The sequence below is a fragment of the Triturus cristatus genome, chromosome 6, assembly GCF_964204655.1.
Source record: "Triturus cristatus chromosome 6, aTriCri1.1, whole genome shotgun sequence".
NCBI classification, from domain to species: domain Eukaryota; kingdom Metazoa; phylum Chordata; class Amphibia; order Caudata; family Salamandridae; genus Triturus; species Triturus cristatus.
The window spans coordinates 99,678,017-99,705,751 of NC_140589.1; the positions used below are offsets into that span (position 1 = coordinate 99,678,017).

The 27,735-nt window shown below is 43.4% G+C and overlaps 24 non-coding genes across 24 annotated transcripts; all 24 read right to left on the reverse strand.

Annotated features, from left to right (window-relative positions):
• Window positions 1-514: 514 nt before the first annotated feature.
• Window positions 515-597, reverse strand: TRNAL-UAG (transfer RNA leucine (anticodon UAG)). Its single transcript has one exon. It is a non-coding gene; the product is annotated as a tRNA-Leu (tRNA).
• Window positions 598-1,621: 1,024 nt separating this feature from the next.
• Window positions 1,622-1,704, reverse strand: TRNAL-AAG (transfer RNA leucine (anticodon AAG)). The gene has a single exon. It is a non-coding gene; the product is annotated as a tRNA-Leu (tRNA).
• Window positions 1,705-1,890: 186 nt separating this feature from the next.
• On the reverse strand, window positions 1,891-1,973 carry TRNAL-CAG (transfer RNA leucine (anticodon CAG)). Its single transcript has one exon. It is a non-coding gene; the product is annotated as a tRNA-Leu (tRNA).
• A 2,008-nt stretch (window positions 1,974-3,981) lies between these two features.
• TRNAL-CAG (transfer RNA leucine (anticodon CAG)) lies at window positions 3,982-4,064 on the reverse strand. The gene has a single exon. It is a non-coding gene; the product is annotated as a tRNA-Leu (tRNA).
• Window positions 4,065-6,072: 2,008 nt separating this feature from the next.
• TRNAL-CAG (transfer RNA leucine (anticodon CAG)) lies at window positions 6,073-6,155 on the reverse strand. Its single transcript has one exon. It is a non-coding gene; the product is annotated as a tRNA-Leu (tRNA).
• A 1,739-nt stretch (window positions 6,156-7,894) lies between these two features.
• On the reverse strand, window positions 7,895-7,977 carry TRNAL-AAG (transfer RNA leucine (anticodon AAG)). Its single transcript has one exon. It is a non-coding gene; the product is annotated as a tRNA-Leu (tRNA).
• Window positions 7,978-8,163: 186 nt separating this feature from the next.
• TRNAL-CAG (transfer RNA leucine (anticodon CAG)) lies at window positions 8,164-8,246 on the reverse strand. Its single transcript has one exon. It is a non-coding gene; the product is annotated as a tRNA-Leu (tRNA).
• Window positions 8,247-8,878: 632 nt separating this feature from the next.
• On the reverse strand, window positions 8,879-8,961 carry TRNAL-UAG (transfer RNA leucine (anticodon UAG)). The gene has a single exon. It is a non-coding gene; the product is annotated as a tRNA-Leu (tRNA).
• A 1,024-nt stretch (window positions 8,962-9,985) lies between these two features.
• TRNAL-AAG (transfer RNA leucine (anticodon AAG)) lies at window positions 9,986-10,068 on the reverse strand. Its single transcript has one exon. It is a non-coding gene; the product is annotated as a tRNA-Leu (tRNA).
• A 186-nt stretch (window positions 10,069-10,254) lies between these two features.
• Window positions 10,255-10,337, reverse strand: TRNAL-CAG (transfer RNA leucine (anticodon CAG)). Its single transcript has one exon. It is a non-coding gene; the product is annotated as a tRNA-Leu (tRNA).
• A 2,099-nt stretch (window positions 10,338-12,436) lies between these two features.
• Window positions 12,437-12,519, reverse strand: TRNAL-CAG (transfer RNA leucine (anticodon CAG)). Its single transcript has one exon. It is a non-coding gene; the product is annotated as a tRNA-Leu (tRNA).
• Window positions 12,520-14,527: 2,008 nt separating this feature from the next.
• On the reverse strand, window positions 14,528-14,610 carry TRNAL-CAG (transfer RNA leucine (anticodon CAG)). Its single transcript has one exon. It is a non-coding gene; the product is annotated as a tRNA-Leu (tRNA).
• A 1,739-nt stretch (window positions 14,611-16,349) lies between these two features.
• Window positions 16,350-16,432, reverse strand: TRNAL-AAG (transfer RNA leucine (anticodon AAG)). The gene has a single exon. It is a non-coding gene; the product is annotated as a tRNA-Leu (tRNA).
• A 186-nt stretch (window positions 16,433-16,618) lies between these two features.
• TRNAL-CAG (transfer RNA leucine (anticodon CAG)) lies at window positions 16,619-16,701 on the reverse strand. The gene has a single exon. It is a non-coding gene; the product is annotated as a tRNA-Leu (tRNA).
• Window positions 16,702-18,531: 1,830 nt separating this feature from the next.
• On the reverse strand, window positions 18,532-18,614 carry TRNAL-AAG (transfer RNA leucine (anticodon AAG)). The gene has a single exon. It is a non-coding gene; the product is annotated as a tRNA-Leu (tRNA).
• Window positions 18,615-18,800: 186 nt separating this feature from the next.
• Window positions 18,801-18,883, reverse strand: TRNAL-CAG (transfer RNA leucine (anticodon CAG)). Its single transcript has one exon. It is a non-coding gene; the product is annotated as a tRNA-Leu (tRNA).
• A 2,099-nt stretch (window positions 18,884-20,982) lies between these two features.
• TRNAL-CAG (transfer RNA leucine (anticodon CAG)) lies at window positions 20,983-21,065 on the reverse strand. Its single transcript has one exon. It is a non-coding gene; the product is annotated as a tRNA-Leu (tRNA).
• A 1,739-nt stretch (window positions 21,066-22,804) lies between these two features.
• Window positions 22,805-22,887, reverse strand: TRNAR-ACG (transfer RNA arginine (anticodon ACG)). Its single transcript has one exon. It is a non-coding gene; the product is annotated as a tRNA-Arg (tRNA).
• Window positions 22,888-23,788: 901 nt separating this feature from the next.
• On the reverse strand, window positions 23,789-23,871 carry TRNAL-UAG (transfer RNA leucine (anticodon UAG)). The gene has a single exon. It is a non-coding gene; the product is annotated as a tRNA-Leu (tRNA).
• Window positions 23,872-24,895: 1,024 nt separating this feature from the next.
• Window positions 24,896-24,978, reverse strand: TRNAL-AAG (transfer RNA leucine (anticodon AAG)). The gene has a single exon. It is a non-coding gene; the product is annotated as a tRNA-Leu (tRNA).
• Window positions 24,979-25,164: 186 nt separating this feature from the next.
• Window positions 25,165-25,247, reverse strand: TRNAL-CAG (transfer RNA leucine (anticodon CAG)). The gene has a single exon. It is a non-coding gene; the product is annotated as a tRNA-Leu (tRNA).
• Window positions 25,248-25,879: 632 nt separating this feature from the next.
• Window positions 25,880-25,962, reverse strand: TRNAL-UAG (transfer RNA leucine (anticodon UAG)). The gene has a single exon. It is a non-coding gene; the product is annotated as a tRNA-Leu (tRNA).
• A 1,024-nt stretch (window positions 25,963-26,986) lies between these two features.
• Window positions 26,987-27,069, reverse strand: TRNAL-AAG (transfer RNA leucine (anticodon AAG)). The gene has a single exon. It is a non-coding gene; the product is annotated as a tRNA-Leu (tRNA).
• A 186-nt stretch (window positions 27,070-27,255) lies between these two features.
• On the reverse strand, window positions 27,256-27,338 carry TRNAL-CAG (transfer RNA leucine (anticodon CAG)). Its single transcript has one exon. It is a non-coding gene; the product is annotated as a tRNA-Leu (tRNA).
• Window positions 27,339-27,735: the final 397 nt, after the last annotated feature.

Sequence of the window (27,735 nt, forward strand, 5' to 3'; positions counted from 1 at the left end):
ACAGAGCAGGACCTATGGAGAACTCTTTAGAACTTTGAGGCGAACAAAGAGAAAGTGCTATTCACCAGCCACTTGAACGGCTCAAAGCGGCTTTGAAATTGAGACAATAGCCACCTCTTGGCTGGCTAAAGCAATTTCAACAAGGGATCTCAAAGTCACAACATAGGGTGGAGTATGCAAATTTAAGCAGCCCCTGATCAAAGCCCTAAGGAAATTGCTGTAAGTGTGCTGGAGTCCAGTTGTCTACCAGATGCATGGCATTCTTCCAAATTTGCAGGGCCCGTCTGGCCAGGGCATACAAGAGCATGACTCTTCCAGATGACCTCTTACATGGGTCCTATGCTCATTTGGTAAGGATTGCGCTTTGTCAGCAAGACGTTATAGAACCTAAATATATGAGAAACCCCATCTCTCTTGACAAGAGGAGAACGGAATAACGTGCCAGGTGAAGACCAACAGATGCAACTTCCATCAGATGTTAACCTGATAAAGGAGATTAAATCTCCAAAAGGCATGTCAGAAGTGGGATTCGAACCCACGCCTCCAAAGGAGACTGTGGCCTAAACACAGCACCTTAGACCTCTCGGCCACCCTGACAGTATAGGCTTTTAAGAAATGAATAAAAGTTACTCAGAAACGTCTACCTCCATGCAAGCCTGAAATAATTTAAACCTTCAAACACAAGGTGCAACTTTATGCACAGGACAATAAACACAGAAGAACACATACGAAAGCACTTTATTTCACAGGTATACAGTTTTCATGCTTTTAGAACACCACATACCTCTCACCAGCTATTTAGGGTCCTGTATCCGACTCACAACATTTCCTTGCCTGCGACCTCTCTCTCTACACAAACAACTACAGCACAGGAAGTAGGAAGGCAATAGGTGGGGCAGTTTATGCAAATTTATGCTGCCAATGTGCCTTGCAGATACATGCAGGATTTCTAGATCCTTGCTGGATACAAGAGAGTAGGCCTTGTTCCAGATAAACTATCCCTAGCAGGGAAAGTCTGAGCACAGGCACTCTTTTGCTCTTTAGCCCCTGGCCTGGGACTCACCCTCACTTGCTGAGGCATGAAATTCTGCATACCAACTTTGCACAGAAGGTATGTTTGTGGTTGTTTGGGGATGGGTGGGAGGTCAAGAGCAGGGAAAAGCAGGTCTCCTTCACTACTAGACTCCTCTTCTATGCCTCCCTGCCGTTCACTCACTCTGTCTTTGTTTCATTCTCTCCTTCCACAACACTCCTTCTCACTCACTCGCTCTATCACTTGTATTTTTGCCCTTGCTCTGCATTCTATAGTGGAAACATCTCTTGAATGAAGCATCTGAAAATGATGTGACATAAAATTTAAAACCTCCTTATTGGAAACCTAAAACATCACAATACTTAATGTAACCCATTTCTTTCATAAAAAAGATTTTTAAAGTACCCCACAAAACAAATATAAAACACCACGAGTGCTAGAAGAATATTACATTAACGTTAAAGATAGAATAGGGCAAATGCATTTGCAGTTGAAACTGAAGTTTGGTACTTATTCAGATATTATTTACATTGCCAATTTTTAGCTGAGATTCTAAAGGAACTGAGAGAGAAAATGGAATTCAAGTTTTGTCAGAAGTGGGATTCGAACCCACGCCTCCAGGAGAGACTGCGGCCTTAACACAGCGCCTTAGACCACTCGGCCATCCTGACCCCATGCTGCTTTTTCATCTAAAGGGTGAGAAAGATATTAGGAACCAAAAAATGCACAGAGCTGAGGCCAATAGTGGCTAGAACAAGAAAAAAACTCACTGCACTCTTCCAAGAAGACAATCCTATAAGCCACTGCGAGGGAAATGATCATATTTCTCAAGAAAATAATTAGAGTAAACACAGGACTGTCAGAAGTGGGATTTGAACCCACGCCTCCAGAAGAGACTGCGACCTGAACGCAGCGCCTTAGACCACTCGGCCATCCTGACTTGCTTTCCCAGTACCTTCCAGAGGCCAGACAGCCATGCAGGTGAGGTACTGAAAAGGAATGCCCTCAATTTATTTATCCTATTATATGCACTTCCAACAGATCTTTGAACAATCTGTACAGAGCAGGACCTATGGAGAACTCTTTAGAACTTTGAGGCGAACAAAGAGAAAGTGCTATTCACCAGCCACTTGAACGGCTCAAAGCTGCTTTGAAATTGAGACAATAGCCACCTTTTGGCTGGCTAAAGCAATTTCAACAAGGGATCTCAAAGTCACAACATAGGGTGGAGTATGCAAATTTAAGCAGCCCCTGATCAAAGCCCTAAGGAAATTGCTGTAAGTGTGCTGGAGTCCAGTTGTCTACCAGATGCATGGCATTCTTCCAAATTTGCAGGGCCCGTCTGGCCAGGGCATACAAGAGCATGACTCTTCCAGATGACCTCTTACATGGGTCCTATGCTCATTTGGTAAGGATTGCGCTTTGTCAGCAAGACGTTATAGAACCTAAATATATGAGAAACCCCATCTCTCTTGACAAGAGGAGAACGGAATAACGTGCCAGGTGAAGACCAACAGATGCAACTTCCATCAGATGTTAACCTGATAAAGGAGATTAAATCTCCAAAAGGAATGTCAGAAGTGGAATTCGAACCCACGCCTCCAAAGGAGACTGTGGCCTAAACACAGCCCCTTAGACCTCTCGGCCATCCTGACAGTATAGGCTTTTAAGAAATGAATAAAAGTTACTCAGAAACGTCTACCTCCATGCAAGCCTGAAATAATTTAAACATTCAAACACAAGGTGCAACTTTATGCACAGGACAATAAACACAGAAGAACACATTCGAAAGCACTTTATTTCACAGGTATACAGTTTTCATGCTTTTAGAACACCACATACCTCTCACCAGCTATTTAGGGTCCTGTATCCGACTCACAACATTTCCTTGCCTGCGACCTCTCTCTCTACACAAACAACTACAGCACAGGAAGTAGGAAGGCAATAGGTGGGGCAGTTTATGCAAATTTATGCTGCCAATGTGCCTTGCAGATTCATGCAGGATTTCTAGATCCTTGCTGGATACAAGAGAGTAGGCCTTGTTCCAGATAAACTATCCCTAGCAGGGAAAGTCTGAGCACAGGCACTCTTTTGCTCTTTAGCCCCTGGCCTGGGACTCACCCTCACTTGCTGAGGCGTGAAATTCTGCATACCAACTTTGCACAGAAGGTATGTTTGTGGTTGTTTGGGGATGGGTGGGAGGTCAAGAGCAGGGAAAAGCAGGTCTCCTTCACTACTAGACTCCTCTTCTATGCCACCCTGCCATTCACTCACTCTGTCTTTGTTTCATTCTCTCCTTCCACAACACTCCTTCTCACTCACTCGCTCTATCACTTGTATTTTTGCCCTTGCTCTGCATTCTATAGTGGAAACATCTCTTGAATGAAGCATCTGAAAATGAAGTGACATAAAATTTAAAACCTCCTTATTGGAAACCTAAAACATCACAAGACTTAATGTAACCCATTTCTTTCATAAAAAAGATTTTTAAAGTACCCCACAAAACAAATATAAAACACCACGAGTGCTAGAAGAATATTACATTAACGTTAAAGATAGAATAGGGCAAATGCATTTGCAGTTGAAACTGAAGTTTGGTACTTATTCAGATATTATTTACATTGCCAATTTTTAGCTGAGATTCTAAAGGAACTGAGAGAGAAAATGGAATTCAAGTTTTGTCTGAAGTGGGATTTTAACCCACGCCTCCAGGAGAGACTGCGGCCTTAACGCAGCGCCTTAGACCACTCGGCCATCCTGACCCCATGCTGCATTTTTATCTAAAGGTTGAGAAAGATATTAGGAACCAAAAAATGCACAGAGCTTAGGCCAATAGTGGCTAGAGCAAGAAAAAAACTCACTGCACTCTTCCAAGAAGACAATCCTATAAGCCACTGCGAGGGAAATGATCATATTTCTCAAGAAAAAAATTAGAGTAAACACAGGACTGTCAGAAGTGGGATTTGAACCCACGCCTCCAGAGGAGGCTGCGACCTGAACGCAGCGCCTTAGACCACTCGGCCATCCTGACTTGCTTTCCCAGCTTCTTCCAGAGGCCAGACAGCCATGCAGGTGAGGTACTGAAAAGGAATGCCCTCAATTTATTTATCCTATTATATGCACTTCCAACAGATCTTTGAACAATCTGTACAGAGCAGGACCTATGGAGAACTCTTTAGAACTTTGAGGCGAACAAAGAGAAAGTGCTATTCACCAGCCACTTGAACGGCTCAAAGCTGCTTTGAAATTGAGACAATAGCCACCTCTTGGCTGGCTAAAGCAATTTCAACAAGGGATCTCAAAGTCACAACATAGGGTGGAGTATGCAAATTTAAGCAGCCCCTGATCAAAGCCCTAAGGAAATTGCTGTAAGTGTGCTGGAGTCCAGTTGTCTACCAGATGCATGGCATTCTTCCAAATTTGCAGGGCCCGTCTGGCCAGTGCATACAAGAGCATGACTATTCCAGATGACCTCTTACATGGGTCCTATGCTCATTTGGTAAGGATTGCGCTTTGTCAGCAAGACGTTATAGAACCTAAATATATGAGAAACCCCATCTCTCTTGACAAGAGGAGAACGGAATAACGTGCGAAGTGAAGACCAACAGATGCAACTTCCATCAGATGTTAACCTGATAAAGGAGATTAAATCTCCAAAAGGCATATCAGAAGTGGGATTCGAACCCACGCCTCTAAAGGAGACTGTGGCCTAAACACAGCACCTTAGACCTCTCGGCCATCCTGACAGTATAGGCTTTTAAGAAATGAATAAAAGTTACTCAGAAACGTCTACCTCCATGCAAGCCTGAAACAATTTAAACCTTCAAACACAAGGTGCAACTTTATGCACAGGACAATAAACACAGAAGAACACATACAAAAGCACTTTATTTCACAGGTATACAGTTTTCATGCTTTTAGAACACCACATACCTCTCACCAGCTATTTAGGGTCCTGTATCCGACTCACAACATTTCCTTGCCTGCGACCTCTCTCTCTACACAAACAACTACAGCACAGGAAGTAGGAAGGCAATAGGTGGGGCAGTTTATGCAAATTTATGCTGCCAATGTGCCTTGCAGATTCATGCAGGATTTCTAGATCCTTGCTGGATACAAGAGAGTAGGCCTTGTTCCAGATAAACTATCCCTAGCAGGGAAAGTCTGAGCACAGGCACTCTTTTGCTCTTTAGCCCCTGGCCTGGGACTCACCCTCACTTGCTGAGGCGTGAAATTCTGCATACCAACTTTGCACAGAAGGTATGTTTGTGGTTGTTTGGGGATGGGTGGGAGGTCAAGAGCAGGGAAAAGCAGGTCTCCTTCACTACTAGACTCCTCTTCTATGCCACCCTGCCATTCACTCACTCTGTCTTTGTTTCATTCTCTCCTTCCACAACACTCCTTCTCACTCACTCGCTCTATCACTTGTATTTTTGCCCTTGCTCTGCATTCTATAGTGGAAACATCTCTTGAATGAAGCATCTGAAAATGACGTGACATAAAATTTAAAACCTCCTTATTGGAAACCTAAAACATCACAAGACTTAATGTAACCCATTTCTTTCATAAAAAAGATTTTTAAAGTACCCCACAAAACAAATATAAAACACCACGAGTGCTAGAAGAATATTACATTAACGTTAAAGATAGAATAGGGCAAATGCATTTGCAGTTGAAACTGAAGTTTGGTACTTATTCAGATATTATTTACATTGCCAATTTTTAGCTGAGATTCTAAAGGAACTGAGAGAGAAAATGGAATTCAAGTTTTGTCAGAAGTGGGATTTGAATCCACGCCTCCAGGAGAGACTGCGGCCTTAACGCAGCGCCTTAGACCACTCGGCCATCCTGACCCCATGCTGCTTTTTTATCTAAAGGGTGAGAAAGATATTAGGAACCAAAAAATGCACAGAGCTTAGGCCAATAGTGGCTAGAGCAAGAAAAAAACTCACTGCACTCTTCCAAGAAGACAATCCTATAAGCCACTGCAAGGGAAATGATCATATTTCTCAAGAAAAAAATTAGAGTAAACACAGGACTGTCAGAAGTGGGATTTGAACCCACGCCTCCAGAGAAGGCTGCGACCTGAACGCAGCGCCTTAGACCACTCGGCCATCCTGACTTGCTTTCCCAGCATCTTCCAGAGGCCAGACAGCCATGCTGGTGAGGTACTGAAAAGGAATGCCCTCAATTTATTTATCCTATTATATGCACTTCCAACAGATCTTTGAACAATCTGTACAGAGCAGGACCTATGGAGAACTCTTTAGAACTTTGAGGCGAACAAAGAGAAAGTGCTATTCACCAGCCACTTGAACGGCTCAAAGCTGCTTTGAAATTGAGACAATAGCCACCTCTTGGCTGGCTAAAGCAATTTCAACAAGGGATCTCAAAGTCACAACATAGGGTGGAGTATGCAAATTTAAGCAGCCCCTGATCAAAGCCCTAAGGAAATTGCTGTAAGTGTGCTGGAGTCCAGTTGTCTACCAGATGCATGGCATTCTTCCAAATTTGCAGGGCCCGTCTGGCCAGTGCATACAAGAGCATGACTATTCCAGATGACCTCTTACATGGGTCCTATGCTCATTTGGTAAGGATTGCGCTTTGTCAGCAAGACGTTATAGAACCTAAATATATGAGAAACCCCATCTCTCTTGACAAGAGGAGAACGGAATAACGTGCGAAGTGAAGACCAACAGATGCAACTTCCATCAGATGTTAACCTGATAAAGGAGATTAAATCTCCAAAAGGCATGTCAGAAGTGGGATTCGAATCCACGCCTCCAAAGGAGACTGTGGCCTAAACACAGCGCCTTAGACCTCTCGGCCATCCTGACAGTATAGGCTTTTAAGAAATGAATAAAAGTTACTCAGAAACGTCTACCTCCATGCAAGCCTGAAATAATTTAAACCTTCAAACACAAGGTGCAACTTTATGCACAGGACAATAAACACAGAAGAACACATACGAAAGCACTTTATTTCACAGGTATACAGTTTTCATGCTTTTAGAACACCACATACCTCTCACCAGCTATTTAGGGTCCTGTATCCGACTCACAACATTTCCTTGCCTGCGACCTCTCTCTCTACACAAACAACTACAGCACAGGAAGTAGGAAGGCAATAGGTGGGGCAGTTTATGCAAATTTATGCTGCCAATGTGCCTTGCAGATTCATGCAGGATTTCTAGATCCTTGCTGGATACAAGAGAGTAGGCCTTGTTCCAGATAAACTATCCCTAGCAGGGAAAGTCTGAGCACAGGCACTCTTTTGCTCTTTAGCCCCTGGCCTGGGACTCACCCTCACTTGCTGAGGCGTGAAATTCTGCATACCAACGTTGCACAGAAGGTATGTTTGTGGTTGTTTGGGGATGGGTGGGAGGTCAAGAGCAAGGAAAAGCAGGTCTCCTTCACTACTAGACTACTCTTCTATGCCTCCCTGCCGTTCACTCACTCTGTCTTTGTTTCATTCTCTCCTTCCACAACACTCCTTCTCACTCACTCGCTCTATCACTTGTATTTTTGCCCTTGCTCTGCATTCTATAGTGGAAACATCTCTTGAATGAAGCATCTGAAAATGACGTGACATAAAATTTAAAACCTCCTTATTGGAAACCTAAAACATCACAAGACTTAATGTAACCCATTTCTTTCATAAAAAAGATTTTTAAAGTACCCCACAAAAGAAATATAAAACACCACGAGTGCTAGAAGAATATTACATTAACGTTAAAGATAGAATAGGGCAAATGCATTTGCAGTTGAAACTGAAGTTTGGTACCTATTCAGATATTATTTACATTGCCAATTTTTAGCTGAGATTCTAAAGGAACTGAGAGAGAAAATGGAATTCAAGTTTTGTCAGAAGTGGGATTCGAACCCACGCCTCCAGGAGAGACTGCGGCCTTAACGCAGCGCCTGAGACCACTCGGCCATCCTGACCCCATGCTGCTTTTTCATCTAAAGGGTGAGAAAGATATTAGGAACCAAAAAATGCACAGAGCTTAGGCCAATAGTGGCTAGAGCAAGAAAAAAACTCACTGCACTCTTCCAAGAAGACAATCCTATAAGCCACTGCGACGGAAATGATCATATTTCTCAAGAAAAAAATTAGAGTAAACACAGGACTGTCAGAAGTGGGATTTGAACCCACGCCTCCAGAGGAGACTGCGACCTGAACGCAGCGCCTTAGACCACTCGGCCATCCTGACTTGCTTTCCCAGCATCTTCCAGAGGCCAGACAGCCATGCAGGTGACGTACTGAAAAGGAATGCCCTCAATTTATTTATCCTATTATATGCACTTCCAACAGATCTTTGAACAATCTGTACAGAGCAGGACCTATGGAGAACTCTTTAGAACTTTGAGGCGAACAAAGAGAAAGTGCTATTCACCAGCCACTTGAACGGCTCAAAGCTGCTTTGAAATTGAGACAATAGCCACCTCTTGGCTGGCTAAAGCAATTTCAACAAGGGATCTCAAAGTCACAACATAGGGTGGAGTATGCAAATTTAAGCAGCCCCTGATCAAAGCACTGAGGAAATTGCTGTAAGTGTGCTGGAGTCCAGTTGTCTACCAGATGAATGGCATTCTTCCAAATTTGCAGGGCCCGTCTGGCCAGGGCATACAAGAGCATGACTCTTCCAGATGACTACTTACATGGGTCCTATGCTCATTTGGTAAGGATTGCGCTTTGTCAGCAAGACGTTATAGAACCTAAATATATGAGAAACCCCATCTCTCTTGACAAGAGGAGAATGGAATAACGTGCCAAGTGAAGACCAACAGATGCAACTTCCATCAGATGTTAACCTGATAAAGGAGATTAAATCTCCAAAAGGCATGTCAGAAGTGGGATTCGAACCCACGCCTCCAAAGGAGACTGTGGCCTAAACACAGCGCCTTAGACCTCTCGGCCATCCTGACAGTATAGGCTTTTAAGAAATGAATAAAAGTTACTCAGAAACGTCTACCTCCATGCAAGCCTGAAATAATTTAAACCTTCAAACACAAGGTGCAACTTTATGCACAGGACAATAAACACAGAAGAACACATACGAAAGCACTTTATTTCACAGGTATACAGTTTTCATGCTTTTAGAACACCACATACCTCTCACCAGCTATTTAGGGTCCTGTATCCGACTCACAACATTTCCTTGCCTGCGACCTCTCTCTCTACACAAACAACTACAGCACAGGAAGTAGGAAGGCAATAGGTGGGGCAGTTTATGCAAATGTATGCTGCCAATGTGCCTTGCAGATTCATGCAGGATTTCTAGATCCTTGCTGGATACAAGAGAGTAGGCCTTGTTCCAGATAAACTATCCCTAGCAGGGAAAGTCTGAGCACAGGCACTCTTTTGCTCTTTAGCCCCTGGCCTGGGACTCACCCTCACTTGCTGAGGCGTGAAATTCTGCATACCAACTTTGCACAGAAGGTATGTTTGTGGTTGTTTGGGGATGGGTGGGAGGTCAAGAGCAGGGAAAAGCAGGTCTTCTTCACTACTAGACTACTCTTCTATGCCTCCCTGCCGTTCACTCACTCTGTCTTTGTTTCATTCTCTCCTTCCACAACACTCCTTCTCACTCACTCGCTCTATCACTTGTATTTTTGCCCTTGCTCTGCATTCTATAGTGGAAACATCTCTTGAATGAAGCATCTGAAAATGACGTGACATAAAATTTAAAACCTCCTTATTGGAAACCTAAAACATCACAAGACTTCATGTAACCCATTTCTTTCATAAAAAAGATTTTTAAAGTACCCCACAAAAGAAATATAAAACACCACGAGTGCTAGAAGAATATTACATTAACGTTAAAGATAGAATAGGGCAAATGCATTTGCAGTTGAAACTGAAGTTTGGTACTTATTCAGATATTATTTACATTGCCAATTTTTAGCTGAGATTCTAAAGGAACTGAGAGAGAAAATGGAATTCAAGTTTTGTCAGAAGTGGGATTCGAACCCACGCCTCCAGGAGAGACTGCGGCCTTAACGCAGCGCCTTAGACCACTCGGCCATCCTGACCCCATGCTGCTTTTTCATCTAAAGGGTGAGAAAGATATTAGGAACCAAAAAATGCACAGAGCTTAGGCCAATAGTGGCTAGAGCAAGAAAAAAACTCACTGCACTCTTCCAAGAAGACAATCCTATAAGCCACTGCGAGGGAAATGATCATATTTCTCAAGAAAAAAATTAGAGTAAACACAGGACTGTCAGAAGTGGGAATTGAACCCACGCCTCCAGAGGAGACTGCGACCTGAACGCAGCGCCTTAGACCACTCGGCCATCCTGACTTGCTTTCCCAGCATCTTCCAGAGGCCAGACAGCCATGCAGGTGAGGTACTGAAAAGGAATGCCCTCAATTTATTTATCCTATTATATGCACTTCCAACAGATCTTTGAACAATCTGTACAGAGCAGGACCTATGGAGAACTCTTTAGAACTTTGAGGCGAACAAAGAGAAAGTGCTATTCACCAGCCACTTGAACGGCTCAAAGCTGCTTTGAAATTGAGACAATAGCCACCTCTTGGCTGGCTAAAGCAATTTCAACAAGGGATCTCAAAGTCACAACATAGGGTGGAGTATGCAAATTTAAGCAGCCCCTGATCAAAGCCCTGAGGAAATTGCTGTAAGTGTGCTGGAGTCCAGTTGTCTACCAGATGAATGGCATTCTTCAAAATTTGCAGGGCCCGTCTGGCCAGGGCATACAAGAGCATGACTCTTCCAGATGACCTCTTACATGGGTCCTATGCTCATTTGGTAAGGATTGCGCTTTGTCAGCAAGACGTTATAGAACCTAAATATATGAGAAACCCCATCTCTCTTGACAAGAGGAGAACGGAATAACGTGCCAAGTGAAGACCAACAGATGCAACTTCCATCAGATGTTAACCTGATAAAGGAGATTAAATCTCCAAAAGGCATGTCAGATGTGGGATTCGAACCCACGCCTCCAAAGGAGACTGTGGCCTAAACACAGCGCCTTAGACCTCTCGGCCATCCTGACAGTATAGGCTTTTAAGAAATGAATAAAAGTTACTCAGAAACGTCTACCTCCATGCAAGCCTGAAATAATTTAAACCTTCAAACACAAGGTGCAACTTTATGCACAGGACAATAAACACAGAAGAACACATGTGAAAGCACTTTATTTCAAAGGTATACAGTTTTCATGCTTTTAGAACACCACATACCTCTCACCAGCTATTTAGGGTCCTGTATCCGACTCACAACATTTCCTTGCCTGCGACCTCTCTCTCTACACAAACAACTACAGCACAGGAAGTAGGAAGGCAATAGGTGGGGCAGTTTATGCAAATTTATGCTGCCAATGTGCCTTGCAGATTCATGCAGGATTTCTAGATCCTTGCCACAGGAAGTAGGAAGGCAATAGGTGGGGCAGTTTATGCAAATTTATGCTGCCAATGTGCCTTGCAGATTCATGCAGGATTTCTAGATCCTTGCTGGATACAAGAGAGTAGGCCTTGTTCCAGATAAACTATCCCTAGCAGGGAAAGTCTGAGCACAGGCACTCTTTTGCTCTTTAGCCCCTGGCCTGGGACTCACCCTCACTTGCTGAGGCGTGAAATTCTGCATACCAACTTTGCACAGAAGGTATGTTTGTGGTTGTTTGGGGATGGGTGGGAGGTCAAGAGCAGGGAAAAGCAGGTCTCCTTCACTACTAGACTACTCTTCTATGCCTCCCTGCCGTTCACTCACTCTGTCTTTGTTTCATTCTCTCCTTCCACAACACTCCTTCTCACTCACTCGCTCTATCACTTGTATTTTTGCCCTTGCTCTGCATTCTATAGTGGAAACATCTCTTGAATGAAGCATCTGAAAATGACGTGACATAAAATTTAAAACCTCCTTATTGGAAACCTAAAACATCACAAGACTTAATGTAACCCATTTCTTTCATAAAAAAGATTTTTAAAGTACCCCACAAAAGAAATATAAAACACCACGAGTGCTAGAAGAATATTACATTAACGTTAAAGATAGAATAGGGCAAATGCATTTGCAGTTGAAACTGAAGTTTGGTACTTATTCAGATATTTACATTGCCAATTTTTAGCTGAGATTCTAAAGGAACTGAGAGAGAAAATGGAATTCAAGTATTGTCAGAAGTGGGATTCGAACCCACGCCTCCAGGAGAGACTGCGGCCTTAATGCAGCGCCTTAGAACACTCGGCCATTCTGACCCCATGCTGCTTTTTTATCTAAAGGGTGAGAAAGATATTAGGAACCAAAAAATGCACAGAGCTTAGGCCAATAGTGGCTAGAGCAAGAAAAAAACTCACTGCACTCTTCCAAGAAGACAATCCTATAAGCCACTGCGAGGGAAATGATCATATTTCTCAAGAAAAAAATTAGAGTAAACACAGGACTGTCAGAAGTGGGATTTGAACCCACGCCTCCAGAGGAGACTGCGACCTGAACGCAGCGCCTTAGACCACTCGGCCATCCTGACTTGCTTTCCCAGCATCTTCCAGAGGCCAGACAGCCATGCAGGTGAGGTACTGAAAAGGAATGCCCTCAATTTATTTATCCTATTATATGCACTTCCAACAGATCTTTGAACAATCTGTACAGAGCAGGACCTATGGAGAACTCTTTAGAACTTTGAGGCGAACAAAGAGAAAGTGCTATTCACCAGCCACTTGAACGGCTCAAAGCTGCTTTGAAATTGAGACAATAGCCACCTCTTGGCTGGCTAAAGCAATTTCAACAAGGGATCTCAAAGTCACAACATAGGGTGGAGTATGCAAATTTAAGCAGCCCCTGATCAAAGCCCTGAGGAAATTGCTGTAAGTGTGCTGGAGTCCAGTTGTCTACCAGATGAATGGCATTCTTCCAAATTTGCTGGGCCCGTCTGGCCAGGGCATACAAGAGCATGACTCTTCCAGATGACCTCTTACATGGGTCCTATGCTCATTTGGTAAGGATTGCGCTTTGTCAGCAAGACGTTATAGAACCTAAATATATGAGAAACCCCATCTCTCTTGACAAGAGGAGAACGGAATAACGTGCCAAGTGAAGACCAACAGATGCAACTTCCATCAGATGTTAACCTGATGAAGGAGATTAAATCTCCAAAAGGAATGTCAGAAGTGGGATTCGAACTCACGCCTCCAAAGGAGACTGTGGCCTAAACACAGCGCCTTAGACCTCTCGGCCATCCTGACAGTATATGCTTTTAAGAAATGAATAAAAGTTACTCAGAAACGTCTACCTCAATGCAAGCCTGAAATAATTTAAACCTTCAAACACAAGGTGCAACTTTATGCACAGGACAATAAACACAGAAGAACACATACGAAAGCACTTTATTTCACAGGTATACAGTTTTCATGCTTTTAGAACACCACATACCTCTCACCAGCTATTTAGGGTCCTGTATCCGACTCACAACATTTCCTTGCCTGCGACCTCTCTCTCTACACAAACAACTACAGCACAGGAAGTAGGAAGGCAATAGGTGGGGCAGTTTATGCAAATTTATGCTGCCAATGTGCCTTGCAGATTCATGCAGGATTTCTAGATCCTTGCTGGATACAAGAGAGTAGGCCTTGTTCCAGATAAACTATCCCTAGCAGGGAAAGTCTGAGCACAGGCACTCTTTTGCTCTTTAGCCCCTGGCCTGGGACTCACCCTCACTTGCTGAGGCGTGAAATTCTGCATACCAACTTTGCACAGAAGGTATGTTTGTGGTTGTTTGGGGATGGGTGGGAGGTCAAGAGCAGGGAAAAGCAGGTCTCCTTCACTACCAGACTCCTCTTCTATGCCTCTCTGCCGTTCACTCACTCTGTCTTTGTTTCATTCTCTCCTTCCACAACACTCCTTCTCACTCACTCGCTCTATCACTTGTATTTTTGCCCTTGCTCTGCATTCTATAGTGGAAACATCTCTTGAATGAAGCATCTGAAAATGACGTGACATAAAATTTAAAACCTCCTTATTGGAAACCTAAAACATCACAAGACTTAATGTAACCCATTTCTTTCATAAAAAAGATTTTTAAAGTACCCCACAAAAGAAATATAAAACACCACGAGTGCTAGAAGAATATTACATTAACGTTAAAGATAGAATAGGGCAAATGCATTTGCAGTTGAAACTGAAGTTTGGTACTTATTCAGATATTATTTACATTGCCAATTTTTAGCTGAGATTCTAAAGGAACTGAGAGAGAAAATGGAATTCAAGTTTTGTCAGAAGTGGGATTTGAATCCACGCCTCCAGGAGAGACTGCGGCCTTAACGCAGCGCCTTAGACCACTCGGCCATCCTGACCCCATGCTGCTTTTTTATCTAAAGGGTGAGAAAGATATTAGGAACCAAAAAATGCACAGAGCTTAGGCCAATAGTGGCTAGAGCAAGAAAAAAACTCACTGCACTCTTCCAAGAAGACAATCCTATAAGCCACTGCGAGGGAAATGATCATATTTCTCAAGAAAAAAATTAGAGTAAACACAGGACTGTCAGAAGTGGGATTTGAACCCACGCCTCCAGAGAAGGCTGCGACCTGAACGCAGCGCCTTAGACCACTCGGCCATCCTGACTTGCTTTCCCAGCATCTTCCAGAGGCCAGACAGCCATGCTGGTGAGGTACTGAAAAGGAATGCCCTCAATTTATTTATCCTATTATATGCACTTCCAACAGATCTTTGAACAATCTGTACAGAGCAGGACCTATGGAGAACTCTTTAGAACTTTGAGGCGAACAAAGAGAAAGTGCTATTCACCAGCCACTTGAACGGCTCAAAGCTGCTTTGAAATTGAGACAATAGCCACCTCTTGGCTGGCTAAAGCAATTTCAACAAGGGATCTCAAAGTCACAACATAGGGTGGAGTATGCAAATTTAAGCAGCCCCTGATCAAAGCCCTAAGGAAATTGCTGTAAGTGTGCTGGAGTCCAGTTGTCTACCAGATGCATGGCATTCTTCCAAATTTGCAGGGCCCGTCTGGCCAGTGCATACAAGAGCATGACTATTCCAGATGACCTCTTACATGGGTCCTATGCTCATTTGGTAAGGATTGCGCTTTGTCAGCAAGACGTTATAGAACCTAAATATATGAGAAACCCCATCTCTCTTGACAAGAGGAGAACGGAATAACGTGCGAAGTGAAGACCAACAGATGCAACTTCCATCAGATGTTAACCTGATAAAGGAGATTAAATCTCCAAAAGGCATGTCAGAAGTGGGATTCGAATCCACGCCTCCAAAGGAGACTGTGGCCTAAACACAGCGCCTTAGACCTCTCGGCCATCCTGACAGTATAGGCTTTTAAGAAATGAATAAAAGTTACTCAGAAACGTCTACCTCCATGCAAGCCTGAAATAATTTAAACCTTCAAACACAAGGTGCAACTTTATGCACAGGACAATAAACACAGAAGAACACATACGAAAGCACTTTATTTCACAGGTATACAGTTTTCATGCTTTTAGAACACCACATACCTCTCACCAGCTATTTAGGGTCCTGTATCCGACTCACAACATTTCCTTGCCTGCGACCTCTCTCTCTACACAAACAACTACAGCACAGGAAGTAGGAAGGCAATAGGTGGGGCAGTTTATGCAAATTTATGCTGCCAATGTGCCTTGCAGATTCATGCAGGATTTCTAGATCCTTGCTGGATACAAGAGAGTAGGCCTTGTTCCAGATAAACTATCCCTAGCAGGGAAAGTCTGAGCACAGGCACTCTTTTGCTCTTTAGCCCCTGGCCTGGGACTCACCCTCACTTGCTGAGGCGTGAAATTCTGCATACCAACTTTGCACAGAAGGTATGTTTGTGGTTGTTTGGGGATGGGTGGGAGGTCAAGAGCAGGGAAAAGCAGGTCTCCTTCACTACTAGACTCCTCTTCTATGCCTCCCTGCCATTCACTCACTCTGTCTTTGTTTCATTCTCTCCTTCCACAACACTCCTTCTCACTCACTCGCTCTATCACTTGTATTTTTGCCCTTGCTCTGCATTCTATAGTGGAAACATCTCTTGAATGAAGCATCTGAAAATGACGTGACATAAAATTTAAAACCTCCTTATTGGAAACCTAAAACATCACAAGACTTCATGTAACCCATTTCTTTCATAAAAAAGATTTTTAAAGTACCCCACAAAAGAAATATAAAACACCACGAGTGCTAGAAGAATATTACCTTAACGTTAAAGATAGAATAGGGCAAATGCATTTGCAGTTGAAACTGAAGTTTGGTACTTATTCAGATATTATTTACATTGCCAATTTTTAGCTGAGATTCTAAAGGAACTGAGAGAGAAAATGGAATTCAAGTTTTGTCAGAAGTGGGATTCGAACCCACGCCTCCAGGAGAGACTGCGGCCTTAACGCAGCGCCTTAGACCACTCGGCCATCCTGACCCCATGCTGCTTTTTCATCTAAAGGGTGAGAAAGATATTAGGAACCAAAAAATGCACAGAGCTTAGGCCAATAGTGGCTAGAGCAAGAAAAAAACTCACTGCACTCTTCCAAGAAGACAATCCTATAAGCCACTGCGAGGGAAATGATCATATTTCTCAAGAAAAAAATTAGAGTAAACACAGGACTGTCAGAAGTGGGAATTGAACCCACGCCTCCAGAGGAGACTGCGACCTGAACGCAGCGCCTTAGACCACTCGGCCATCCTGACTTGCTTTCCCAGCATCTTCCAGAGGCCAGACAGCCATGCAGGTGAGGTACTGAAAAGAAATGCCCTCAATTTATTTATCCTATTATATGCACTTCCAACAGATCTTTGAACAATCTGTACAGAGCAGGACCTATGGAGAACTCTTTAGAACTTTGAGGCGAACAAAGAGAAAGTGCTATTCACCAGCCACTTGAACGGCTCAAAGCTGCTTTGAAATTGAGACAATAGCCACCTCTTGGCTGGCTAAAGCAATTTCAACAAGGGATCTCAAAGTCACAACATAGGGTGGAGTATGCAAATTTAAGCAGCCCCTGATCAAAGCCCTGAGGAAATTGCTGTAAGTGTGCTGGAGTCCAGTTGTCTACCAGATGAATGGCATTCTTCAAAATTTGCAGGGCCCGTCTGGCCAGTGCATACAAGAGCATGACTCTTCCAGATGACCTCTTACATGGGTCCTATGCTCATTTGGTAAGGATTGCGCTTTGTCAGCAAGACGTTATAGAACCTAAATATATGAGAAACCCCATCTCTCTTGACAAGAGGAGAACGGAATAACGTGCCAAGTGAAGACCAACAGATGCAACTTCCATCAGATGTTAACCTGATAAAGGAGATTAAATCTCCAAAAGGCATGTCAGAAGTGGGATTCGAAACCACGCCTCCAAAGGAGACTGTGGCCTAAACACAGCGCCTTAGACCTCTCGGCCATCCTGACAGTATAGGCTTTTAAGAAATGAATAAAAGTTACTCAGAAACGTCTACCTCCATGCAAGCCTGAAATAATTTAAACCTTCAAACACAAGGTGCAACTTTATGCACAGGACAATAAACACAGAAGAACACATGTGAAAGCACTTTATTTCAAAGGTATACAGTTTTCATGCTTTTAGAACACCACATACCTCTCACCAGCTATTTAGGGTCCTGTATCCGACTCACAACATTTCCTTGCCTGCGACCTCTCTCTCTACACAAACAACTACAGCACAGGAAGTAGGAAGGCAATAGGTGGGGCAGTTTATGCAAATTTATGCTGCCAATGTGCCTTGCAGATTCATGCAGGATTTCTAGATCCTTGCCACAGGAAGTAGGAAGGCAATAGGTGGGGCAGTTTATGCAAATTTATGCTGCCAATGTGCCTTGCAGATTCATGCAGGATTTCTAGATCCTTGCTGGATACAAGAGAGTAGGCCTTGTTCCAGATAAACTATCCCTAGCAGGGAAAGTCTGAGCACAGGCACTCTTTTGCTCTTTAGCCCCTGGCCTGGGACTCACCCTCACTTGCTGAGGCGTGAAATTCTGCATACCAACTTTGCACAGAAGGTATGTTTGTGGTTGTTTGGGGATGGGTGGGAGGTCAAGAGCAGGGAAAAGCAGGTCTCCTTCACTACTAGACTACTCTTCTATGCCTCCCTGCCGTTCACTCACTCTGTCTTTGTTTCATTCTCTCCTTCCACAACACTCCTTCTCACTCACTCGCTCTATCACTTGTATTGTTGCCCTTGCTCTGCATTCTATAGTGGAAACATCTCTTGAATGAAGCATCTGAAAATGACGTGACATAAAATTTAAAACCTCCTTATTGGAAACCTAAAACATCACAAGACTTAATGTAACCCATTTCTTTCATAAAAAAGATTTTTAAAGTACCCCACAAAAGAAATATAAAACACCACGAGTGCTAGAAGAATATTACATTAACGTTAAAGATAGAATAGGGCAAATGCATTTGCAGTTGAAACTGAAGTTTGGTACTTATTCAGATATTTACATTGACAATTTTTAGCTGAGATTCTAAAGGAACTGAGAGAGAAAATGGAATTCAAGTTTTGTCAGAAGTGGGATTCGAACCCACGCCTCCAGGAGAGACTGCGGCCTTAACGCAGCGCCTTAGACCACTCGGCCATCCTGACCCCATGCTGCTTTTTCATCTAAAGGGTGAGAAAGATATTAGGAACCAAAAAATGCACAGAGCTTAGGCCAATAGTGGCTAGAGCAAGAAAAAAACTCACTGCACTCTTCCAAGAAGACAATCCTATAAGCCACTGCGAGGGAAATGATCATATTTCTCAAGAAAAAAATTAGAGTAAACACAGGACTGTCAGAAGTGGGAATTGAACCCACGCCTCCAGAGGAGACTGCGACCTGAACGCAGCGCCTTAGACCACTCGGCCATCCTGACTTGCTTTCCCAGCATCTTCCAGAGGCCAGACAGCCATGCAGGTGAGGTACTGAAAAGAAATGCCCTCAATTTATTTATCCTATTATATGCACTTCCAACAGATCTTTGAACAATCTGTACAGAGCAGGACCTATGGAGAACTCTTTAGAACTTTGAGGCGAACAAAGAGAAAGTGCTATTCACCAGCCACTTGAACGGCTCAAAGCTGCTTTGAAATTGAGACAATAGCCACCTCTTGGCTGGCTAAAGCAATTTCAACAAGGGATCTCAAAGTCACAACATAGGGTGGAGTATGCAAATTTAAGCAGCCCCTGATCAAAGCCCTGAGGAAATTGCTGTAAGTGTGCTGGAGTCCAGTTGTCTACCAGATGAATGGCATTCTTCAAAATTTGCAGGGCCCGTCTGGCCAGTGCATACAAGAGCATGACTCTTCCAGATGACCTCTTACATGGGTCCTATGCTCATTTGGTAAGGATTGCGCTTTGTCAGCAAGACGTTATAGAACCTAAATATATGAGAAACCCCATCTCTCTTGACAAGAGGAGAACGGAATAACGTGCCAAGTGAAGACCAACAGATGCAACTTCCATCAGATGTTAACCTGATAAAGGAGATTAAATCTCCAAAAGGCATGTCAGAAGTGGGATTCGAAACCACGCCTCCAAAGGAGACTTTGGCCTAAACACAGCGCCTTAGACCTCTCGGCCATCCTGACAGTATAGGCTTTTAAGAAATGAATAAAAGTTACTCAGAAACGTCTACCTCCATGCAAGCCTGAAATAATTTAAACCTTCAAACACAAGGTGCAACTTTATGCACAGGACAATAAACACAGAAGAACACATGTGAAAGCACTTTATTTCAAAGGTATACAGTTTTCATGCTTTTAGAACACCACATACCTCTCACCAGCTATTTAGGGTCCTGTATCCGACTCACAACATTTCCTTGCCTGCGACCTCTCTCTCTACACAAACAACTACAGCACAGGAAGTAGGAAGGCAATAGGTGGGGCAGTTTATGCAAATTTATGCTGCCAATGTGCCTTGCAGATTCATGCAGGATTTCTAGATCCTTGCCACAGGAAGTAGGAAGGCAATAGGTGGGGCAGTTTATGCAAATTTATGCTGCCAATGTGCCTTGCAGATTCATGCAGGATTTCTAGATCCTTGCTGGATACAAGAGAGTAGGCCTTGTTCCAGATAAACTATCCCTAGCAGGGAAAGTCTGAGCACAGGCACTCTTTTGCTCTTTAGCCCCTGGCCTGGGACTCACCCTCACTTGCTGAGGCGTGAAATTCTGCATACCAACTTTGCACAGAAGGTATGTTTGTGGTTGTTTGGGGATGGGTGGGAGGTCAAGAGCAGGGAAAAGCAGGTCTCCTTCACTACTAGACTACTCTTCTATGCCTCCCTGCCGTTCACTCACTCTGTCTTTGTTTCATTCTCTCCTTCCACAACACTCCTTCTCACTCACTCGCTCTATCACTTGTATTGTTGCCCTTGCTCTGCATTCTATAGTGGAAACATCTCTTGAATGAAGCATCTGAAAATGACGTGACATAAAATTTAAAACCTCCTTATTGGAAACCTAAAACATCACAAGACTTAATGTAACCCATTTCTTTCATAAAAAAGATTTTTAAAGTACCCCACAAAAGAAATATAAAACACCACGAGTGCTAGAAGAATATTACATTAACGTTAAAGATAGAATAGGGCAAATGCATTTGCAGTTGAAACTGAAGTTTGGTACTTATTCAGATATTTACATTGACAATTTTTAGCTGAGATTCTAAAGGAACTGAGAGAGAAAATGGAATTCAAGTTTTGTCAGAAGTGGGATTCGAACCCACGCCTCCAGGAGAGACTGCGACCTTAATGCAGCGCCTTAGAACACTCGGCCATTCTGACCCCATGCTGCTTTTTTATCTAAAGGGTGAGAAAGATATTAGGAACCAAAAAATGCACAGAGCTTAGGCCAATAGTGGCTAGAGCAAGAAAAAAACTCACTGCACTCTTCCAAGAAGACAATCCTATAAGCCACTGCGAGGGAAATGATCATATTTCTCAAGAAAAAAATTAGAGTAAACACAGGACTGTCAGAAGTGGGATTTGAACCCACGCCTCCAGAGGAGACTGCGACCTGAACGCAGCGCCTTAGACCACTCGGCCATCCTGACTTGCTTTCCCAGCATCTTCCAGAGGCCAGACAGCCATGCAGGTGAGGTACTGAAAAGGAATGCCCTCAATTTATTTATCCTATTATATGCACTTCCAACAGATCTTTGAACAATCTGTACAGAGCAGGACCTATGGAGAACTCTTTAGAACTTTGAGGCGAACAAAGAGAAAGTGCTATTCACCAGCCACTTGAACGGCTCAAAGCTGCTTTGAAATTGAGACAATAGCCACCTCTTGGCTGGCTAAAGCAATTTCAACAAGGGATCTCAAAGTCACAACATAGGGTGGAGTATGCAAATTTAAGCAGCCCCTGATCAAAGCCCTGAGGAAATTGCTGTAAGTGTGCTGGAGTCCAGTTGTCTACCAGATGAATGGCATTCTTCCAAATTTGCTGGGCCCGTCTGGCCAGGGCATACAAGAGCATGACTCTTCCAGATGACCTCTTACATGGGTCCTATGCTCATTTGGTAAGGATTGCGCTTTGTCAGCAAGACGTTATAGAACCTAAATATATGAGAAACCCCATCTCTCTTGACAAGAGGAGAACGGAATAACGTGCGAAGTGAAGACCAACAGATGCAACTTCCATCAGATGTTAACCTGATAAAGGAGATTAAATCTCCAAAAGGCATATCAGAAGTGGGATTCGAACCCACGCCTCTAAAGGAGACTGTGGCCTAAACACAGCACCTTAGACCTCTCGGCCATCCTGACAGTATAGGCTTTTAAGAAATGAATAAAAGTTACTCAGAAACGTCTACCTCCATGCAAGCCTGAAACAATTTAAACCTTCAAACACAAGGTGCAACTTTATGCACAGGACAATAAACACAGAAGAACACATACAAAAGCACTTTATTTCACAGGTATACAGTTTTCATGCTTTTAGAACACCACATACCTCTCACCAGCTATTTAGGGTCCTGTATCCGACTCACAACATTTCCTTGCCTGCGACCTCTCTCTCTACACAAACAACTACAGCACAGGAAGTAGGAAGGCAATAGGTGGGGCAGTTTATGCAAATTTATGCTGCCAATGTGCCTTGCAGATTCATGCAGGATTTCTAGATCCTTGCTGGATACAAGAGAGTAGGCCTTGTTCCAGATAAACTATCCCTAGCAGGGAAAGTCTGAGCACAGGCACTCTTTTGCTCTTTAGCCCCTGGCCTGGGACTCACCCTCACTTGCTGAGGCGTGAAATTCTGCATACCAACTTTGCACAGAAGGTATGTTTGTGGTTGTTTGGGGATGGGTGGGAGGTCAAGAGCAGGGAAAAGCAGGTCTCCTTCACTACTAGACTCCTCTTCTATGCCACCCTGCCATTCACTCACTCTGTCTTTGTTTCATTCTCTCCTTCCACAACACTCCTTCTCACTCACTCGCTCTATCACTTGTATTTTTGCCCTTGCTCTGCATTCTATAGTGGAAACATCTCTTGAATGAAGCATCTGAAAATGACGTGACATAAAATTTAAAACCTCCTTATTGGAAACCTAAAACATCACAAGACTTAATGTAACCCATTTCTTTCATAAAAAAGATTTTTAAAGTACCCCACAAAACAAATATAAAACACCACGAGTGCTAGAAGAATATTACATTAACGTTAAAGATAGAATAGGGCAAATGCATTTGCAGTTGAAACTGAAGTTTGGTACTTATTCAGATATTATTTACATTGCCAATTTTTAGCTGAGATTCTAAAGGAACTGAGAGAGAAAATGGAATTCAAGTTTTGTCAGAAGTGGGATTTGAACCAACGCCTCCAGGAGAGACTGCGGCCGTAACGCAGCGCCTTAGACCACTCGGCCATCCTGACCCCATGCTGCTTTTTCATCTAAAGGGTGAGAAAGATATTAGGAACCAAAAAATGCACAGAGCTTAGGCCAATAGTGGCTAGAGCAAGAAAAAAACTCACTGCACTCTTCCAAGAAGACAATCCTATAAGCCACTGCGAGGGAAATGATCATATTTCTCAAGAAAAAAATTAGAGTAAACACAGGACTGTCAGAAGTGGGATTTGAACTCACACCTCCAGAGGAGACTGCAACCTGAACGCAGCGCCTTAGACCACTCGGCCATCCTGACTTGCTTTCCCAGCATCTTCCAGAGGCCAGACAGCCATGCAGGTGAGGTACTGAAAAGGAATGCCCTCAATTTATTTATCCTATTATATGCACTTCCAACAGATCTTTGAACAATCTGTACAGAGCAGGACCTATGGAGAACTCTTTAGAACTTTGAGGCGAACAAAGAGAAAGTGCTATTCACCAGCCACTTGAACGGCTCAAAGCTGCTTTGAAATTGAGACAATAGCCACCTCTTGGCTGGCTAAAGCAATTTCAACAAGGGATCTCAAAGTCACAACATAGGGTGGAGTATGCAAATTTAAGCAGCCCCTGATCAAAGCCCTGAGGAAATTGCTGTAAGTGTGCTGGAGTCCAGTTGTATACCAGATGCATGGCATTCTTCCAAATTTGCAGGGCCCGTCTGGCCAGTGCATACAAGAGCATGACTCTTCCAGATGACCTCTTACATGGGTCCTATGCTCATTTGGTAAGGATTGCGCTTTGTCAGCAAGACGTTATAGAACCTAAATATATGAGAAACCCCATCTCTCTTGACAAGAGGAGAACGGAATAACGTGCCAAGTGAAGACCAACAGATGCAACTTCCATCAGATGTTAACCTGATAAAGGAGATTAAATCTCCAAAAGGCATGTCAGAAGTGGGATTCGAACCCACGCCTCCAAAGGAGACTGTGGCCTAAACACAGCGCCTTAGACCTCTCGGCCATCCTGACAGTATAGGCTTTTAAGAAATGAATAAAAGTTACTCAGAAACGTCTACCTCCATGCAAGCCTGAAATAATTTAAACCTTCAAACACAAGGTGCAACTTTATGCACAAGACAATAAACACAGAAGAACACATACGAAAGCACTTTATTTCACAGGTATACAGTTTTCATGCTTTTAGAACACCACATACCTCTCACCAGCTATTTAGGGTCCTGTATCCGACTCACAACATTTCCTTGCCTGCGACCTCTCTCTCTACACAAACAACTACAGCACAGGAAGTAGGAAGGCAATAGGTGGGGCAGTTTATGCAAATGTATGCTGCCAATGTGCCTTGGAGATTCATGCAGGATTTCTAGATCCTTGCTGGATACAAGAGAGTAGGCCTTGTTCCAGATAAACTATCCCTAGCAGGGAAAGTCTGAGCACAGGCACTCTTTTGCTCTTTAGCCCCTGGCCTGGGACTCACCCTCACTTGCTGAGGCGTGAAATTCTGCATACCAACGTTGCACAGAAGGTATGTTTGTGGTTGTTTGGGGATGGGTGGGAGGTCAAGAGCAAGGAAAAGCAGGTCTCCTTCACTACTAGACTACTCTTCTATGCCTCCCTGCCGTTCACTCACTCTGTCTTTGTTTCATTCTCTCCTTCCACAACACTCCTTCTCACTCACTCGCTCTATCACTTGTATTTTTGCCCTTGCTCTGCATTCTATAGTGGAAACATCTCTTGAATGAAGCATCTGAAAATGACGTGACATAAAATTTAAAACCTCCTTATTGGAAACCTAAAACATCACAAGACTTAATGTAACCCATTTCTTTCATAAAAAAGATTTTTAAAGTACCCCACAAAAGAAATATAAAACACCACGAGTGCTAGAAGAATATTACATTAACGTTAAAGATAGAATAGGGCAAATGCATTTGCAGTTGAAACTGAAGTTTGGTACCTATTCAGATATTATTTACATTGCCAATTTTTAGCTGAGATTCTAAAGGAACTGAGAGAGAAAATGGAATTCAAGTTTTGTCAGAAGTGGGATTCGAACCCACGCCTCCAGGAGAGACTGCGGCCTTAACGCAGCGCCTGAGACCACTCGGCCATCCTGACCCCATGCTGCTTTTTCATCTAAAGGGTGAGAAAGATATTAGGAACCAAAAAATGCACAGAGCTTAGGCCAATAGTGGCTAGAGCAAGAAAAAAACTCACTGCACTCTTCCAAGAAGACAATCCTATAAGCCACTGCGACGGAAATGATCATATTTCTCAAGAAAAAAATTAGAGTAAACACAGGACTGTCAGAAGTGGGATTTGAACCCACGCCTCCAGAGGAGACTGCGACCTGAACGCAGCGCCTTAGACCACTCGGCCATCCTGACTTGCTTTCCCAGCATCTTCCAGAGGCCAGACAGCCATGCAGGTGACGTACTGAAAAGGAATGCCCTCAATTTATTTATCCTATTATATGCACTTCCAACAGATCTTTGAACAATCTGTACAGAGCAGGACCTATGGAGAACTCTTTAGAACTTTGAGGCGAACAAAGAGAAAGTGCTATTCACCAGCCACTTGAACGGCTCAAAGCTGCTTTGAAATTGAGACAATAGCCACCTCTTGGCTGGCTAAAGCAATTTCAACAAGGGATCTCAAAGTCACAACATAGGGTGGAGTATGCAAATTTAAGCAGCCCCTGATCAAAGCACTGAGGAAATTGCTGTAAGTGTGCTGGAGTCCAGTTGTCTACCAGATGAATGGCATTCTTCCAAATTTGCAGGGCCCGTCTGGCCAGGGCATACAAGAGCATGACTCTTCCAGATGACCTCTTACATGGGTCCTATGCTCATTTGGTAAGGATTGCGCTTTGTCAGCAAGACGTTATAGAACCTAAATATATGAGAAACCCCATCTCTCTTGACAAGAGGAGAATGGAATAACGTGCCAAGTGAAGACCAACAGATGCAACTTCCATCAGATGTTAACCTGATAAAGGAGATTAAATCTCCAAAAGGCATGTCAGAAGTGGGATTCGAACCCACGCCTCCAAAGGAGACTGTGGCCTAAACACAGCGCCTTAGACCTCTCGGCCATCCTGACAGTATAGGCTTTTAAGAAATGAATAAAAGTTACTCAGAAACGTCTACCTCCATGCAAGCCTGAAATAATTTAAACCTTCAAACACAAGGTGCAACTTTATGCACAGGACAATAAACACAGAAGAACACATACGAAAGCACTTTATTTCACAGGTATACAGTTTTCATGCTTTTAGAACACCACATACCTCTCACCAGCTATTTAGGGTCCTGTATCCGACTCACAACATTTCCTTGCCTGCGACCTCTCTCTCTACACAAACAACTACAGCACAGGAAGTAGGAAGGCAATAGGTGGGGCAGTTTATGCAAATGTATGCTGCCAATGTGCCTTGCAGATTCATGCAGGATTTCTAGATCCTTGCTGGATACAAGAGAGTAGGCCTTGTTCCAGATAAACTATCCCTAGCAGGGAAAGTCTGAGCACAGGCACTCTTTTGCTCTTTAGCCCCTGGCCTGGGACTCACCCTCACTTGCTGAGGCGTGAAATTCTGCATACCAACTTTGCACAGAAGGTATGTTTGTGGTTGTTTGGGGATGGGTGGGAGGTCAAGAGCAGGGAAAAGCAGGTCTTCTTCACTACTAGACTACTCTTCTATGCCTCCCTGCCGTTCACTCACTCTGTCTTTGTTTCATTCTCTCCTTCCACAACACTCCTTCTCACTCACTCGCTCTATCACTTGTATTTTTGCCCTTGCTCTGCATTCTATAGTGGAAACATCTCTTGAATGAAGCATCTGAAAATGACGTGACATAAAATTTAAAACCTCCTTATTGGAAACCTAAAACATCACAAGACTTCATGTAACCCATTTCTTTCATAAAAAAGATTTTTAAAGTACCCCACAAAAGAAATATAAAACACCACGAGTGCTAGAAGAATATTACATTAACGTTAAAGATAGAATAGGGCAAATGCATTTGCAGTTGAAACTGAAGTTTGGTACTTATTCAGATATTATTTACATTGCCAATTTTTAGCTGAGATTCTAAAGGAACTGAGAGAGAAAATGGAATTCAAGTTTTGTCAGAAGTGGGATTCGAACCCACGCCTCCAGGAGAGACTGCGGCCTTAACGCAGCGCCTTAGACCACTCGGCCATCCTGACCCCATGCTGCTTTTTCATCTAAAGGGTGAGAAAGATATTAGGAACCAAAAAATGCACAGAGCTTAGGCCAATAGTGGCTAGAGCAAGAAAGAAACTCACTGCACTCTTCCAAGAAGACAATCCTATAAGCCACTGCGAGGGAAATGATCATATTTCTCAAGAAAAAAATTAGAGTAAACACAGGACTGTCAGAAGTGGGAATTGAACCCACGCCTCCAGAGGAGACTGCGACCTGAACGCAGCGCCTTAGACCACTCGGCCATCCTGACTTGCTTTCCCAGCATCTTCCAGAGGCCAGACAGCCATGCAGGTGAGGTACTGAAAAGGAATGCCCTCAATTTATTTATCCTATTATATGCACTTCCAACAGATCTTTGAACAATCTGTACAGAGCAGGACCTATGGAGAACTCTTTAGAACTTTGAGGCGAACAAAGAGAAAGTGCTATTCACCAGCCACTTGAACGGCTCAAAGCTGCTTTGAAATTGAGACAATAGCCACCTCTTGGCTGGCTAAAGCAATTTCAACAAGGGATCTCAAAGTCACAACATAGGGTGGAGTATGCAAATTTAAGCAGCCCCTGATCAAAGCCCTGAGGAAATTGCTGTAAGTGTGCTGGAGTCCAGTTGTCTACCAGATGAATGGCATTCTTCAAAATTTGCAGGG